Here is a 13,843-nt window from a genome sequence, read left to right as displayed (position 1 = left end):
GGTTTTCTTCTTTGTCTTTCCGTTAACAACACGCTGATCCATTCGGAGTGTCGAATAAGATGGTCAAACATGCCGTTTCTTCTTTTTCCTAATATCTTCATGACCCGTCGTCCTTAATTAGTAGAGCACGGATTTATATGCAAAGTGCATGTTTATAGTAACATGCAGAAGCGTATGGAAAGTGAATTTTTCTTTCCTACGGACTTGTAAGGATTCGTTTGAGAAGCATATAAGTGCATATTTTGAGTGAATTTCGATGTGCATTACTGAAACTCCAATATCCCTTCGAGCTATCGTGGAGTGGTGCAACATGTTTGGGGTAGATATTGACGCTTACCGTGAAAGATGACCGTTATTTTGACAAATGCTGAGATCGTTGCTCGTGTGTTCGGACCCATAAAACAGAACGACGACGACGGTATTACTGGGATAACGAGGTTAACGCTGTACCGCAATAATGTTTAGCAGAGGTTGGGCGGTTAATTTTTCGAAGGCGATTTTAGGGGGATGCAAAGTTGCACGTGCACCCCCTTTTGTTGTAAATATACACTACCTAAAGCGAGAAGCTAGAAGTAAAAATAATAACACTTTCCGAAAATTTCTGCTGTCATGTTTCCTTTTGGCCTTAAAAGAAAGCGAAGTTTTACAAAATCAATAGTTTATGTCAATTTTCTGAAGGTTGAAGGAAAATAATTCAATGAGAGCAGACATTTAACATTTCCAGGGCAATTCTTCATTCGCACCACAGATGCCTAAAGGCATTTTAAAAAACATCAAATTTAATTCAAATGTACTGGTAGTTATTGGTGCATCCCCTGTCAGAAAATCATGGATCCGGCCTTGTATATTATATAATGTGTGTGTGTGTGTGCTACGCCACGCCAAATGTTTAAATAAGAGAGGTGATTACGTCCAAAAGTACGCTATTTATGGAACATTTGTGTACAAACAAACATCTTCTAGGTTTTCCCTGTTTTAAAATTTAAAGAAAAGCAGGTCGATAAAGGTGAGCAAGAAAGTTATGTTGCTTTTTGTGAAGGTCTGTGTTCAATTGGCCCTCACACCGTGAGTTCAATGCGACTGGAGATAAGGCGAAGGTCAGTTGTTGGTGTGGGAATACCTAATATACTACCTGGCTGTGGCAGTTCAGTTACACCGTGAACTTGCGTAAGGACAGAGAGAACATGGGACCTCCACAGAGCGTCATTAGGGTGTGTATGTTGTACCAGTTCAAACTGCGGTCAAACGCTGCTGCAGCGGGACGGAAGATATGCCAGGCCTTTGGTGAGGGTGTTATGACTACGCGGCAGTGCAGCGTAAGACCAATACATGTACAAAATGAAGATCTTCAGGCAGTAATTGAGGTGAACATTGGCTAGACATGTGAGGAACTGGACTACAATTTAGTGTGAGTGGAGAAACCATAAGGCAACGCGAGCAGGTACTTGTGTTTCTCGGTTGTCTCGTCTGAGAAAGGAGCCATTTCTCGACAAGGTGTTGACACGTGATATGAAGAGAGTCCTGTACGAAGCTCCAAGGTGCCGTCATCATTGGTTAGCATCACATGAACCGGTTCCGAAACAGCCGAAACCAGCACTCCACCAGAATAAGGCTTTCCTGTATGTTTGGTGGACTGCTCGCGGCATTGTGTATTGGGAACTGCTACCAGCTGATCAGAGCATCAAAGCAACTGTGTACTGTCAGCAGTTCAGCCGTGTTCAAGAAAAACTCAAAACTCTGGACGCAAAGGGGTCCTCCTGTTACAGGACAACGCTAAGCCCCATGTGACTAGGATGACCCGGGACACCTTTCTACACTTTGGATGGGGAACACTATTGCATCCGCCATACTCCCCGGACATTGCACCGTCCGATTATCACCTGTTCCATTCCTTGGACAATCAAATTAGAGGACGCTAGTTCAAATCCCTAGTTGAGGTGCAAAAGGTAATTAATACCTCTTCGCTTCACTGCTTACCAAGTTCTATCGCGAAGGAATCCATGCCCTTCCAGAATGTTGGCAGAAGGTCGTCGATGCTGATGAAAAAGCGACAGAGCTCTCTTAGTTACCTTTATATTACTATATATATATATATATATATATATATATATATATATATATATATATATATATACATATATAGGCGGATCCAGGATATGTTGCAGCTTTATCCAGTGTAAAGAAGGATTGAATCCCATTTTATCCAGTGTATACCTGAGCGTCAGGGGGTGGGGGATATTGCCCTTATAGGCCTCCTTGGATTCGCGCTTATATATACACATGAGGAACATTCAAATGAAACCTGGTCAGTGCGTCTAATTTTGCCTTACATGTAAGGTGACACCACGTAACTGCGTTATGGTGGTAGTGTTGTAAAAAAACGGTTTTTTTTCTGTGAAGTTTTTTTTAATAAAAAACATCGTTCTTTTTCATGTTTTTTTTTCAAATCTCTGTTTTTTTTTCTGGCGACTATTATTTATTGATTTACGTCGCAGATTATTGAAATAATCAACAGAACTTGAGTAGAAGCCCTGGTAACTTACAAATCTTTTGTTTATTTGCACCTATATACTAGCAAAATTGTGTGATTATTCCTTTCGGTCCCAGGTCATTTTTGGTGTTTTCCTACATTTCCAGTTAGTGACTTATTGCTCAAAAACCATTCATTCGATTGATATGGTTAAGGCCTTGTTTTTTAGAAAATGGATGTGGCTATTTTTTGGTGTAACTTGCATTGCAGTGTTGCCAATGGGTGGGAAATTATTGAGGGAAATGTAGGGGTGAAAATTTACAAAAAATTCACTAACTGAATTTCAAAATTTTTTGTATCTAGTACCACTGCTGCTATATGGGTTTAAGTCGTTTTAAAAAATCTTTGGTGTGTTGACAAGGTACAGTGAAATCCTGAAATTGCTTGCTTCCATCCAAAGAGGGAAAGAAAAAATTCTGTCATACACGAAATTTTGACACTTTTTACGCCATACACAAGCAAAAATCAAATATGCCGGGGCTACAGCTTCTTTAATTATGCTATTGAAACTTTTTATGGTGCGTTCTGTAGGGAAAAGAGGAAGCTTTCAGGTAGTGGTACGTTTGTTTCAATGTAGTCAGCAAGAGGGTAATAATAGAGGGGAAAAGGGAAATTTTCCGAATTTTTCACCTAAAAGCGGGAATTAATTGTTTTGGCTGGAAACACTGCCATCAGACAGACGAAAACTATCTGAAAATAGCCCTTAGTACTCCAAGAATATATCCTACAAGTATCATGGCGATATATAACAAAGTAAGCATGAATTTGTTTTAAAAATCTCATTCTACCTCAGAAATTCACCATTTTCTTACCACTTACAGAACATGGTTTATTATAAACCTCAACTGTACTTTCCCTAATTATTCTAGTGAAACTTTTTATGGTGCGCTGTGTAGGCTAAGGATGAGGCTGTTAGACACTGGTACGTTTGTTCGAATGTAGCCAACAAGAAGGAAATAATAGAAATAAAAAAGGGATTTTTTCCAAAATTTGACCTAAAATCTGGAATTAAAATTTTCTGTAGCTGGCAACACTACTATCAAACACACACAAACTATCTTAAAATAAGCTTTGGTATCCCTCTAATATATCTTACAAGTATTGTGACGATATCTAATAAAGTAAGCATGTCAATAAAAAATACCTCATTCTACCTTTAAAAAAATCACAGTAATCTTCCCAATTAGAGAACAAGGTCTACTGTACTTCCCCTAATTATCCTATTGAAACTTTCTATAATGCGTTGTGTAGAGCAAAGACGAGACTTCCAGATACTGGTACGTTTGGTCCGATATAGCCAACAAGAGGGAAATAATAGAGACAAAACAGATATTTTTTTCAAAATTTCCCCCTAAAATCTGGAATTAAAATATTCTGTAGCTGGTAACACTGCTACCAGATAGACGCAAACTATCTAAAATTAAATATTGGTATACGACGATATTTAAGGAACAAAACTTCTAATTACCAAAAATATATTACTGTAAACAGAAAAGTAGGGAGAAACTAGAAAAATCAAGGGTTAGAACCTAAATACGAATTTTTCGTGCGTTCCCTAATTACCCCATTGTAACGATCTGTACTTGCGTTTGTTAAGTAAGGACAAATGTTCGATTGGCGTAAGTTGACTTGCACTCAGACGTATAGGTACGGATTTATAAACAAAAATTTCTAATTTTTTCCCCAAATTTAGGAAAATTTTATTTTCCCTAATTGGCAACACTGCGCGTAGGCCCGTCTAATTGATGTCAACAGTTAGGTATCCATCCGAAGTATCTACCTGGCAAGTATAAGGAGGTCTTTCTACAACGAAGGAAGCTACAGGGAAAAAAGAAGTAAAGGAAATACGAAATTAGAAAATTCTCGAATTTTTTACTGGGGCGAAATTTGAGAAGGAAATTCGACACCAGAAGAAAAAAATAATATGATAAACTATAGTCAACCATATTTTGCAGGAATAATATCCCGATATCTTAATTAGTGTCCACACAGGAGCGGATTAAACAAATGACACACCCGTGTGTGCCACTTTGGCTACCTGGGCCACCGAGTATTTGATTACATTTTTTTGACTACTAACTCGTGTTATTGTTGTAGTTATAGTCTCGACCATGGGTGCCCATCCCCCCAAAGCTGATGGCGCACTCCCCCCCAAAACTAATAATCTCTTCCCTCCTCAAAACTCAAGTCCTCTAAAAACAATAATTTAAAAGATTTCGCTCCTCAAGATTAAAAAAAAAAAAAAAAAAAATCGCATCGTGTTCCAATGTTAATCTGACGGCAGCAAAATTACTTATTCGACATTAGAGTAAAATTCTTCCCCAATTTTTTTTATTCCCCCCAATTTTTTTCTCGATGGCACAACTTGCTTCATCCCTCCTGTGGGCGACCCTTCTCTCTTAAAACGAACCAACCTTTCCTTTCATACGGCTACTTGCGCGGTACTTCATTCATCGAATATCATAGCAGGGGGTACGGGGGTTAACCCCGGAAAATTTTTGAAAATTAGCTTCTCAAAATCGTGTTTTAATGCTATTCCGACAGTAAAATTGCTAGTTCGAAAGTAGAGTAAAATCCCCCCCAAAATTTCTCTCAATGGCGCAGCTTGCGCCATACATCCCCCCTGTGGGCGGCCCTGGTCTCGACTAATAATAATATAGTTGTTGTAAACAATAATATAGTTGTTGTAAACAATAACTTTATAAGGAAAATTTTCTCTCCTTTTTACATCTTAGTTCCAACACTGTTGGTGAGAAATGCAGGGTGTTTCAAAATGAATTTTGGGGTTTTAAATCTTCGTAGTACTTATTACATTTTACGTACAATTATAAGCAATGCATCAAGTAAAAGAGCACCTCAAACAATCTTTGCTACAAGTGTTCAATGTGAGATTCATTTGTCACACGGCACACATCTAGTCGATAGGCGAGAAAGGCCCATAAACTTTCCGCCATATGGCACAAAACACATTCAATTTAGGGGTCTCATTTCAAGTGTACCATCTCCTGAGAATTTGATGACGGCCAGATACAAACATTATGAGTGTTTACATTAGATCTTAGGTGAAATGTCTATTTATCACTGAAGACTACACGATCCAGAAAATCTTCATTGTTATGCAGCAATATTTCACTTGCGAAATTGGCACGTAAACCGTAGTCTGTAGGCTTTAGACCTGTAGCAACTGCAAACGATAAGGACGTAGTTGCAAGCGTCTCCTTAATATTCTTCACACAGACCGTTGCACTGTACAGATTCAGTCTTTATTAAAACACAAAAAAACTTTCTGCTCTCTAGTCTACATCTTTTCTGTTTGCTCTTTCTAACGGCAGACAGAAGAAACAATGCATGTACATGCGTGCGTACAAAACTGTTTGAGTTGCTCTTTCATTTGATATAATATTTATAATTGTAAGTTAATTGTAATAGATACTACAAAGTTTCAAAACCCAAATATTAATTTTGAAACACCCTGCATTACTTCAAATTGTGTCATCCTATATTCATGTCTTTTATATACATGTCATCAGGGCCGGTCCTAGTCAATTTGTCGCCCCATGTAATGGCATAATTTGCCGCCTCCCTCTTTCTCCAGAAAGAACAAATCTTAAAAGTTATGATTTTAAGTATGCTACTCCAGCATGAACAACAAAGGTGAGGGTAAGTGCAGTTGCGCTCAGAAAGGCTTAAATACTTACTAAAAATGCAATCCCGTTGTGTCTTTTTTTTTTTTAAAAAAAAAAATATATTAATCTATTACGTTAGTGAAAGATAAAGCAAACACACCTGCAGAGGAAAAATGGTAATCCTTTTTATAGAATTCACTATCGAGCTTCGATCTCAATGTATCAGTTTGCAATTCCAGTGCAACTAGCTCTTTTATCTTTATTTCTTAATTTCCCTTCAATATCTGTTAACATTTTTTAAAAAAACTTGTTTCTATCTTCAATGAAAAGGAACTTGTTTCTGACAAAAACAAGACTAGTTATCATATCAAAACTGTGATAACTTACTAACTGGAACAGATATCCACTACTATTCGAGAACTGAATTCTCGCATTTGGCAACAATCAAGCAATTTGTGCTGGGATTTTTTTTTAACCATTTGCTTTAGCATTGTCCATGTGGCCTTGACAAATGCAAACTAAACATAATTTATGAATGTAGTATTCAAATAGAAGGTCAGCTTAGTAAATGTAACTACCATCATCATGAAGTCTGTTTCCAACAAGAAATATTTAATTTAAATAATATACTTATGACAGATTTTACCGGACCATCCAAACTTGCCGCTCCACGCAAATGCACTTGTTGCATATATGGTAGAGCCGGCTCTGCATATCATATATATCTAGTCGACAAATTATTTATATATGACATTTAGAAAAATACTATTAGGCAAATTAGTATTAGTTTTTACCTTTAGACAAGTTATTTGAATTTTATACTGTTCGTGACATTATTTTCGTACTTATTAAAGGCCTGCTTTCACGAAAAAACAAAATTTCATTTCTACTTTTATTTCTTAGTTGATATTGATGAAAACTGCTGAAACCCGAATTGTTAATAGCTATGGCATTCATGTAAATTGTAAAATATTTGTAGCGTATTAGTATCTAGCGTTTAATTTATGTTGCATTTTACGGTAATTATACCTACATAAAAATATTTATTACTTAAACAGACGTAAGATGTATTAGAAATGACTATTTGAAAAAAAACGAAATTTAGAAAAAAAAAACGAGAGGCAATGTTTTTTTTTCTAAAAAAAAAAAACGAACATTTCTGAAAAAATACGAACGGTTTTTTTTTCTATTTACAACACTATATGGTGGTGCTATTGATTGGAAGAGACTGACGCGTGCGCACTGTTTGACGTTGCATAGAGGCAGTGTGGTTTCACGCCGAAGAGAATGTGGTCCACTACCGAACATGAAGGCGAGTAAGCAGGAACAATGAGGAGTGATTCGATTTTTGGCGGCAGAGGAAGTTGGAGGTTGTGAAATGTATTGACGGATGAAGGCTGTGTACGGTGAGTACAGTCTGAGTCGTGCAAGTGTTGTTGAATGACACAAAAGATTCCTTGAGGGGCGCGAGTCACTGGAAGACGATGCTCATCCTGGACAAGCTTTTCGTGTCATCACACCGGAAATGATGCAGAAGTGATTGCTTTAGTCTTGGACAACCGCAGAATCACCGTGGATGAGATCCATCGGTTACTGGGTATTAGCGGGACACCGCCCACACCATAATGCATCAACAATTGAACTTTCGAAAAATTTGTGCGCAGTGGGTTCCCCACCAACCGACCGCCGAACAGCGCAATACTCGAATGGCGCTGTCTTTGAGTTATCTGCAACGTTATCATGAGGAGGGATACGGCTTTCTGTTGCGTATTGACACAGGGGACGAAATATGGTGTCACCATTTTGAACCGGAAAGCAATCACCAGAGCAAGCAGTGGAAACCTGCGACGTCACCACCTTCAAAGGAATCAAAGGCCGTGCACACCAGCTCTGGTAAGATCATGATACCTTCCTTTTTGACCACAAGGGCCCACTGCTTGTGGAGTTTATGGAACGGGGTACCACCATCAATGCCCAGCGTTATCAAGCCACTTTACAGAGCCTTAGACGAGCCATCAAGTCGAAACGCCCATGCATGTTGTCTAATGGCGTTATCCTCCTGCCCGCCTACACACACACACATGATATCGCCCGCCTACACACGGCTAATACAATGAAGATGACATTGAAGCAGTTTTGCGTGGGAAACGCTGGAACATCCACCGTACAGTCCCGACCTTTTACCGTGTGATTTTCATGTGTTTGGACCTCTAAAACAAGCTATTCGCGGACATCGATTCGGCCCAGGCCCAAGGGCGCCGATTCTGGGAGGGCCGAGCGGGCCTGGACTACCGAAAGTTCATGTGGGCCCCCTCGGATTGTATTGATGAATATACAGTATTTATTTGAATTCAATTTGTCTTAAAATCCTCATATATGCCTTCTGCATCTGGATGCCCTCCCCCCAAATTTACCGAGAAATCGGCGCCTTTGTCCACGCCTGGATCCAACAGCAGCCTACTAGCTTCTTCAAGGATGGAATCGACCGACTAATGTCGCAATGGGATAAATGTGCCGACAGTTTGGGCGACTATTTTTGAGTATGTGTACTGTGTATAACTACATTTTTTGAGTTAATACAATCGTTACCGTTACTTTACACTAGTGACCGGGTTTCATTTGAATTCCCCTTATAATATATATATGTTTTATAGTTTTAAAGAGGTTCCATCTCCAAATTTATTTCTCTATTACAACTAAAATTATTATAGCACTTCTGGCTCAAGTATACATTCCATAGAAAGGAAATAATAATTACAGGCATCAGATTATATAAAGTGAATTTACGATCCCAAGAACAAATTTCATCTAAGCTATTGGTCTGTTCTAGTGAAACCGAAGTATTAACAACTAGTACAAATTCCGCTTATAATACTGATTTGTATAGAGCAAAAACTGCAACGGCAGATATTAAAAAAAAGATGATTAAAAGAACTATTTCTGGTACGTATTTAGAATCTAAAGATGTTCCATCTCTGACTACTTCTACTGCAACAGAAAGTGATAGACGTACTATTTCCAATTTCAATATTGAACCCCATAGTTCGGAAGTCTACCGTAGTGTCAGCGTAAAACGAAACGTACTTGTTGTAAGTTGTAATTTTACTTTTCATGTAAGGAAAACATGATCAACCAATCACTTAAGGTTGGTTTAAAGGGACAAGTTTTGCCGATAGATGGCACTACAGTCTTCGTATCTCTCCCATATATTTTTTTACCTTTCACGAAAATTCACGATTTCTCTTACAAATTTCAACCTAGAGACTTCAAATTTTTAGAAAAGGAACTTCATAATCTATCGAAGGCAATAATCCGTGCCGATTTTTTATTTAAAATTTTGTTCATTGTTGAAATTGCTTGATTGTTGAAATGGTTATCTAAATCTTTAACAATGGAACTGTTTCAACAATAAAGAAAACTCTAAATAAAAAATCGGCACGGATTGTTCCCTTTGATAGGTTATGAAGTTCCTTCTCTAAAAATTTGAACTCTCTAGGTTGAAATTTGTAAAAGAAATTGTAAATTTTCGTGAAAGGTAAAAAATACATGCGAGAGATACGAAGATTGTAGTGACATCTATCGGCAAAACTTGTCCCTTTACACTAACCTTAAAAACATACTGTACCATGAACATACAAAGAAGTCTGGAATTATGAAGAAAATACGTGCATGTGAGAGTGTCTCCACCAACAACCATCTCTACTTTGAGAGAAATAATTCCGCTGGATTGTAAGATGTAGAAGCATCTCTCTGTCCTATAACATTAACGAGAAAATAACTTTGCAGTGAACTTAATTATCTACCAAGTAACGCACGATATACATCGTCGCCTCGAGGAGAAATAAAGGCAAAATTAACATGTTTCGCAACTAAACTCTTTGCTTGCTAGCAGCATATTAAAATAATGTACTGGAAATTCCCATCAGTGTATTTCGAAAGACAAAATTAGTCTCTTGCGAACACCTTTGAACCCGAGTATGTATTTCGAACATGTAAACTTTAGTCAAAGCATTTTATATTGTACACTAATCACGTAATAGAATTTCATTAAAGCAACAACTAATGTCACAACCTGAACAGAAGATATTTTTAATGGCTTCAAGGTAAATACATTTAATATGTATTACTTTACATGGAAACTACAGCTGCACCAAGAAACTATAACGCCTACACTTTGATTTTCTCTTCACTGAGAATATAACAGTTTATAAAAATCAATATTTAAGTATTAAAACACGAGCACTGTTAGTTAAACCAACCTGAGCGCATATAGATATTCTTTAAAGAAAAACTGTTGTATGCACAAAAACGGAAGAACTCTAGGTGAGCAACATTCACCTGTGACCGATGACACTTTCGTTTAGAATTCCAAGTTAGTATCTTTGCGAGACAAACGGTGACTTGTATAGCTTAAACGAGAAAGGACCAATCCATTTGCATCAGAAGCGGAACGCATACAGTTCCTTTGTAGCAAAAGAGAAGTCATTACATACATAGCAAACAGTGATGTAAAATGCCCGGGGTATTTATTTCAGTGGGTAAATACCCGGGTATTTACCCAAAATGGGTATTATCAATCAAGTTTCAATTATCAACACTTGGATTTCCTGCTGCTTTTTTTTTTCAGCTCCAACGGGAGTGCAAGTTACTAACAACAGATATTTTCTCTCTGATTTCAGACTGAATCTGGTATTTCGCCTATTACGTAATGCAGTACTGAATGCGTAGCAATCTACATCCATCATACTTTAAATACTTCATACTTCATCATCCATCATACTTTACATTCCCCTTATTACCCCTAGTGGAAAGGTCATGGCTATGTTAACCCCATGAATTCTTCGTACAGTGTGCTCCTGACTGTGTCCAACTACCTACTCGCTAGGATTCCAACAGGGGACAAAACCAACCTTCGCGTTGTTCATTCTCAAAGATACATATAAAATTTGGTTTACACAGTGTTTATTTTTTCTTTCTTTCTTAAAAAAAAAAAAAAAAAAGTTTTAAGTGGTACAGTTTGTTTGATAAACAAACACAATTACAATTATGTTTGTCTATTACAGGCCTAACTGTACAATATAGGCCTAACTGCTAATTGAAGAAGTGTGGCGAAGCTTCTATCATTCGACTAAATCAACATTATTGTGTACGTCCCTCTATCTATTCTACGATGACTCTCGTAAAAGTTACCAGATTTGAAGGAAATTTGGTATGTGCCTTTCTTCAACTTGCAAAACTAACTTTACTGTTTGGAGTTGCAATCTGTAAAATAGGATAAAATCTATCCTCATATTGTTAGTAGTACATACAAGACAATTTTCTAATAGAAAAAAAAAGTAAAATTTATGCGATTATGACGAAACTTAGTGTATAGTTTCTTTATGGAATTTTGAACATCTCCACAGCTTGAAAATCCGACAAGAGTAAAAGGTTCAATTCACCAGCAACCCCTGAGTTCAAAAATATGTTCCATGATAATTTATTTAGAGAAAATGATTCTCGTGTATATATTGTACTTTTTTCTTTCTTTTAAAGTTTCCCCCTGCGTGGAATTAAAATCAGTTAAGAATAAACCGTGGATCTACCCTTCCTCCACCAGTTCCTTAGAGCCTTACGATAACTTTGATAAAACTTATTCGGTGTTGATAATAATTGCTTACATTTTCCATGATTTTTATTCAATAATCGCCCGTGATTATGATTAAACTCAGTCAAGAATGAGCAGTGAATTTAGTCCCTTAATATGGTATAGATTCTGCCCCATTCATTAAAAATAAGATCCACGATATCATTCGTGTTTTTGTCATTTCCAACCATGTTAACGAAGAATTAAGAAGTTTTTGATACGAAGCCTAATCAGTTTTAAGTTCGAAATAGATTTGATAAATGCAAAACCAAAACCAGTTTCTGAAAGTTTTCGGAAACCAATCTTGTTTTTTCTAAAACCGAAAAGATGGATTTTATGCTCACCACTACCTTGTAACATTTATATTTAAAATCCGATACAATCTTTTGAGGTAAGGTTACGGCAATGAAACAGTCAACAGGAACTGTTATCATGTAAAGAGACATAAATAAGTGAAATTTCATAACACAGGTCTAGTAAGTACTATATCCAGATAAATTTCAGAAAATGCTTTATATCTGTGCTATGTGAATCTAGTTGATCTGTGTCCTTTTCAGTTGAATATAAAATAACTTTTTTAAAGCGTTGTAGCAGTCTACTTCATAGTATGTATATATATATATATATATATATATATATATATATATATATATATATATATATATATATATATATATATTATAATCAATTATGAAAAGAAAGTTTCTTATTTGTTTAAAAAACGATAAATACATATAAAAAGATGCTATTTTCTCGATTTTTTCGTAAAATCCCATTTCCAAGTTTATTGATTACCTTTACACGGAGAAAAAGCGCTCCCCCTTTTTTTCCCTCGAATTGACAAACTGAAGTGGTTAGCACAGAACTTTGGTACTCAAAACGTTTCTAGTTCCCTTTTTTTTATCCTGTATCTTTCGTGTTTTGTAGGAAAATTTACAGCGGTTATACCAGAGAGGAAAGAAAATTACAACATTTCTGGCGTCCAAAGTCTTCCACTCCGACGAAACAATTAAGTTGTCTTGTTGTAGCTACTGCCAAGTTTTTTTTTTCTTTCTTTCTTTCTTTCTTTCTTTTCCTTTTCTTATTATTTTTTGATGACTTTTTTTCTCTATGTGTCATTTATTTTCGATGCATTTACAGGATTACAGTTTACGAGGGTATACTCTCTAGTAGATTCTTTCTTCCTTTCTTTCTCTCTTCCTCCCTCCCTCCCTCACACACACACACCCACACACACACAATTTTTTTCATACAATATTTCTCTTTGAAGAACTTTCGAGTTAACATCGGGTATAAAATTCAAAGTATTTCGTCGAGTACGCCCAGTATTATTGTAATGATAAATGAGAAAATTCTCAGTTCTTTATGCTGTTAGTCGTGGTAAATCTTAACACTACATATCACGCTAAATGGTGTCGTCACCTGTTTGACGAAAGAATAAAATCTTTACGTCCTACGGTTATGTCGGCTAGGCTAAAGGAGACTGTGATTATGAAAAATGAATGAAATTGTAGAATGGAGAAAGTGGGAGGAAACGTAAGAACCCCGAGAAAATTCAAGCACACGGAGTTTGTCCACCACAAAGCTCACTTGGTGTGAGCTAGGTTCAAACTCAAGATCCCATGCACCAGAGATGAACGCTCATTCACTCAGCCACTGCGGCATCTACCTGCCTGACGCCAATAGATGTCGCCCATGTGCAGAAAATTTGTTAAATGTATATTATTACTTGAGCCACTTGAAGTTTGTGGCGGACAAACACCGTGTGCGTGGGTTTTCTCGCGGTTCTCCCGTTTCCTTCCCATTTCTTCATTCCATCATTTCCTTCATTCCTCATCATCACTGTCTCCTTTTGCATTATCGGTATCTCCGTAGGATGTAAAACTTAAAAGATTTTATATAATTTGCCACTTTTCTTTTAGTTTAATGTTCCATGATCATGACCTTGAGGAAGACAGATGAATAAAAAAGGAAGGAAGGAAGGTAGGTAGGTAGTATGTATGTATGTATGTATGTTCTCCCACCAGAAATCGGAACCCAAGGCCACATGCACCAACGGCA

This window comes from Thermobia domestica, chromosome 8 (genome assembly GCF_964235325.1).
Source record: "Thermobia domestica chromosome 8, izTheDome1.hap1.1, whole genome shotgun sequence".
Classification (NCBI taxonomy): Eukaryota; Metazoa; Arthropoda; class Insecta; order Zygentoma; family Lepismatidae; genus Thermobia; species Thermobia domestica.
This window is presented reverse-complemented; position numbering follows the sequence as displayed.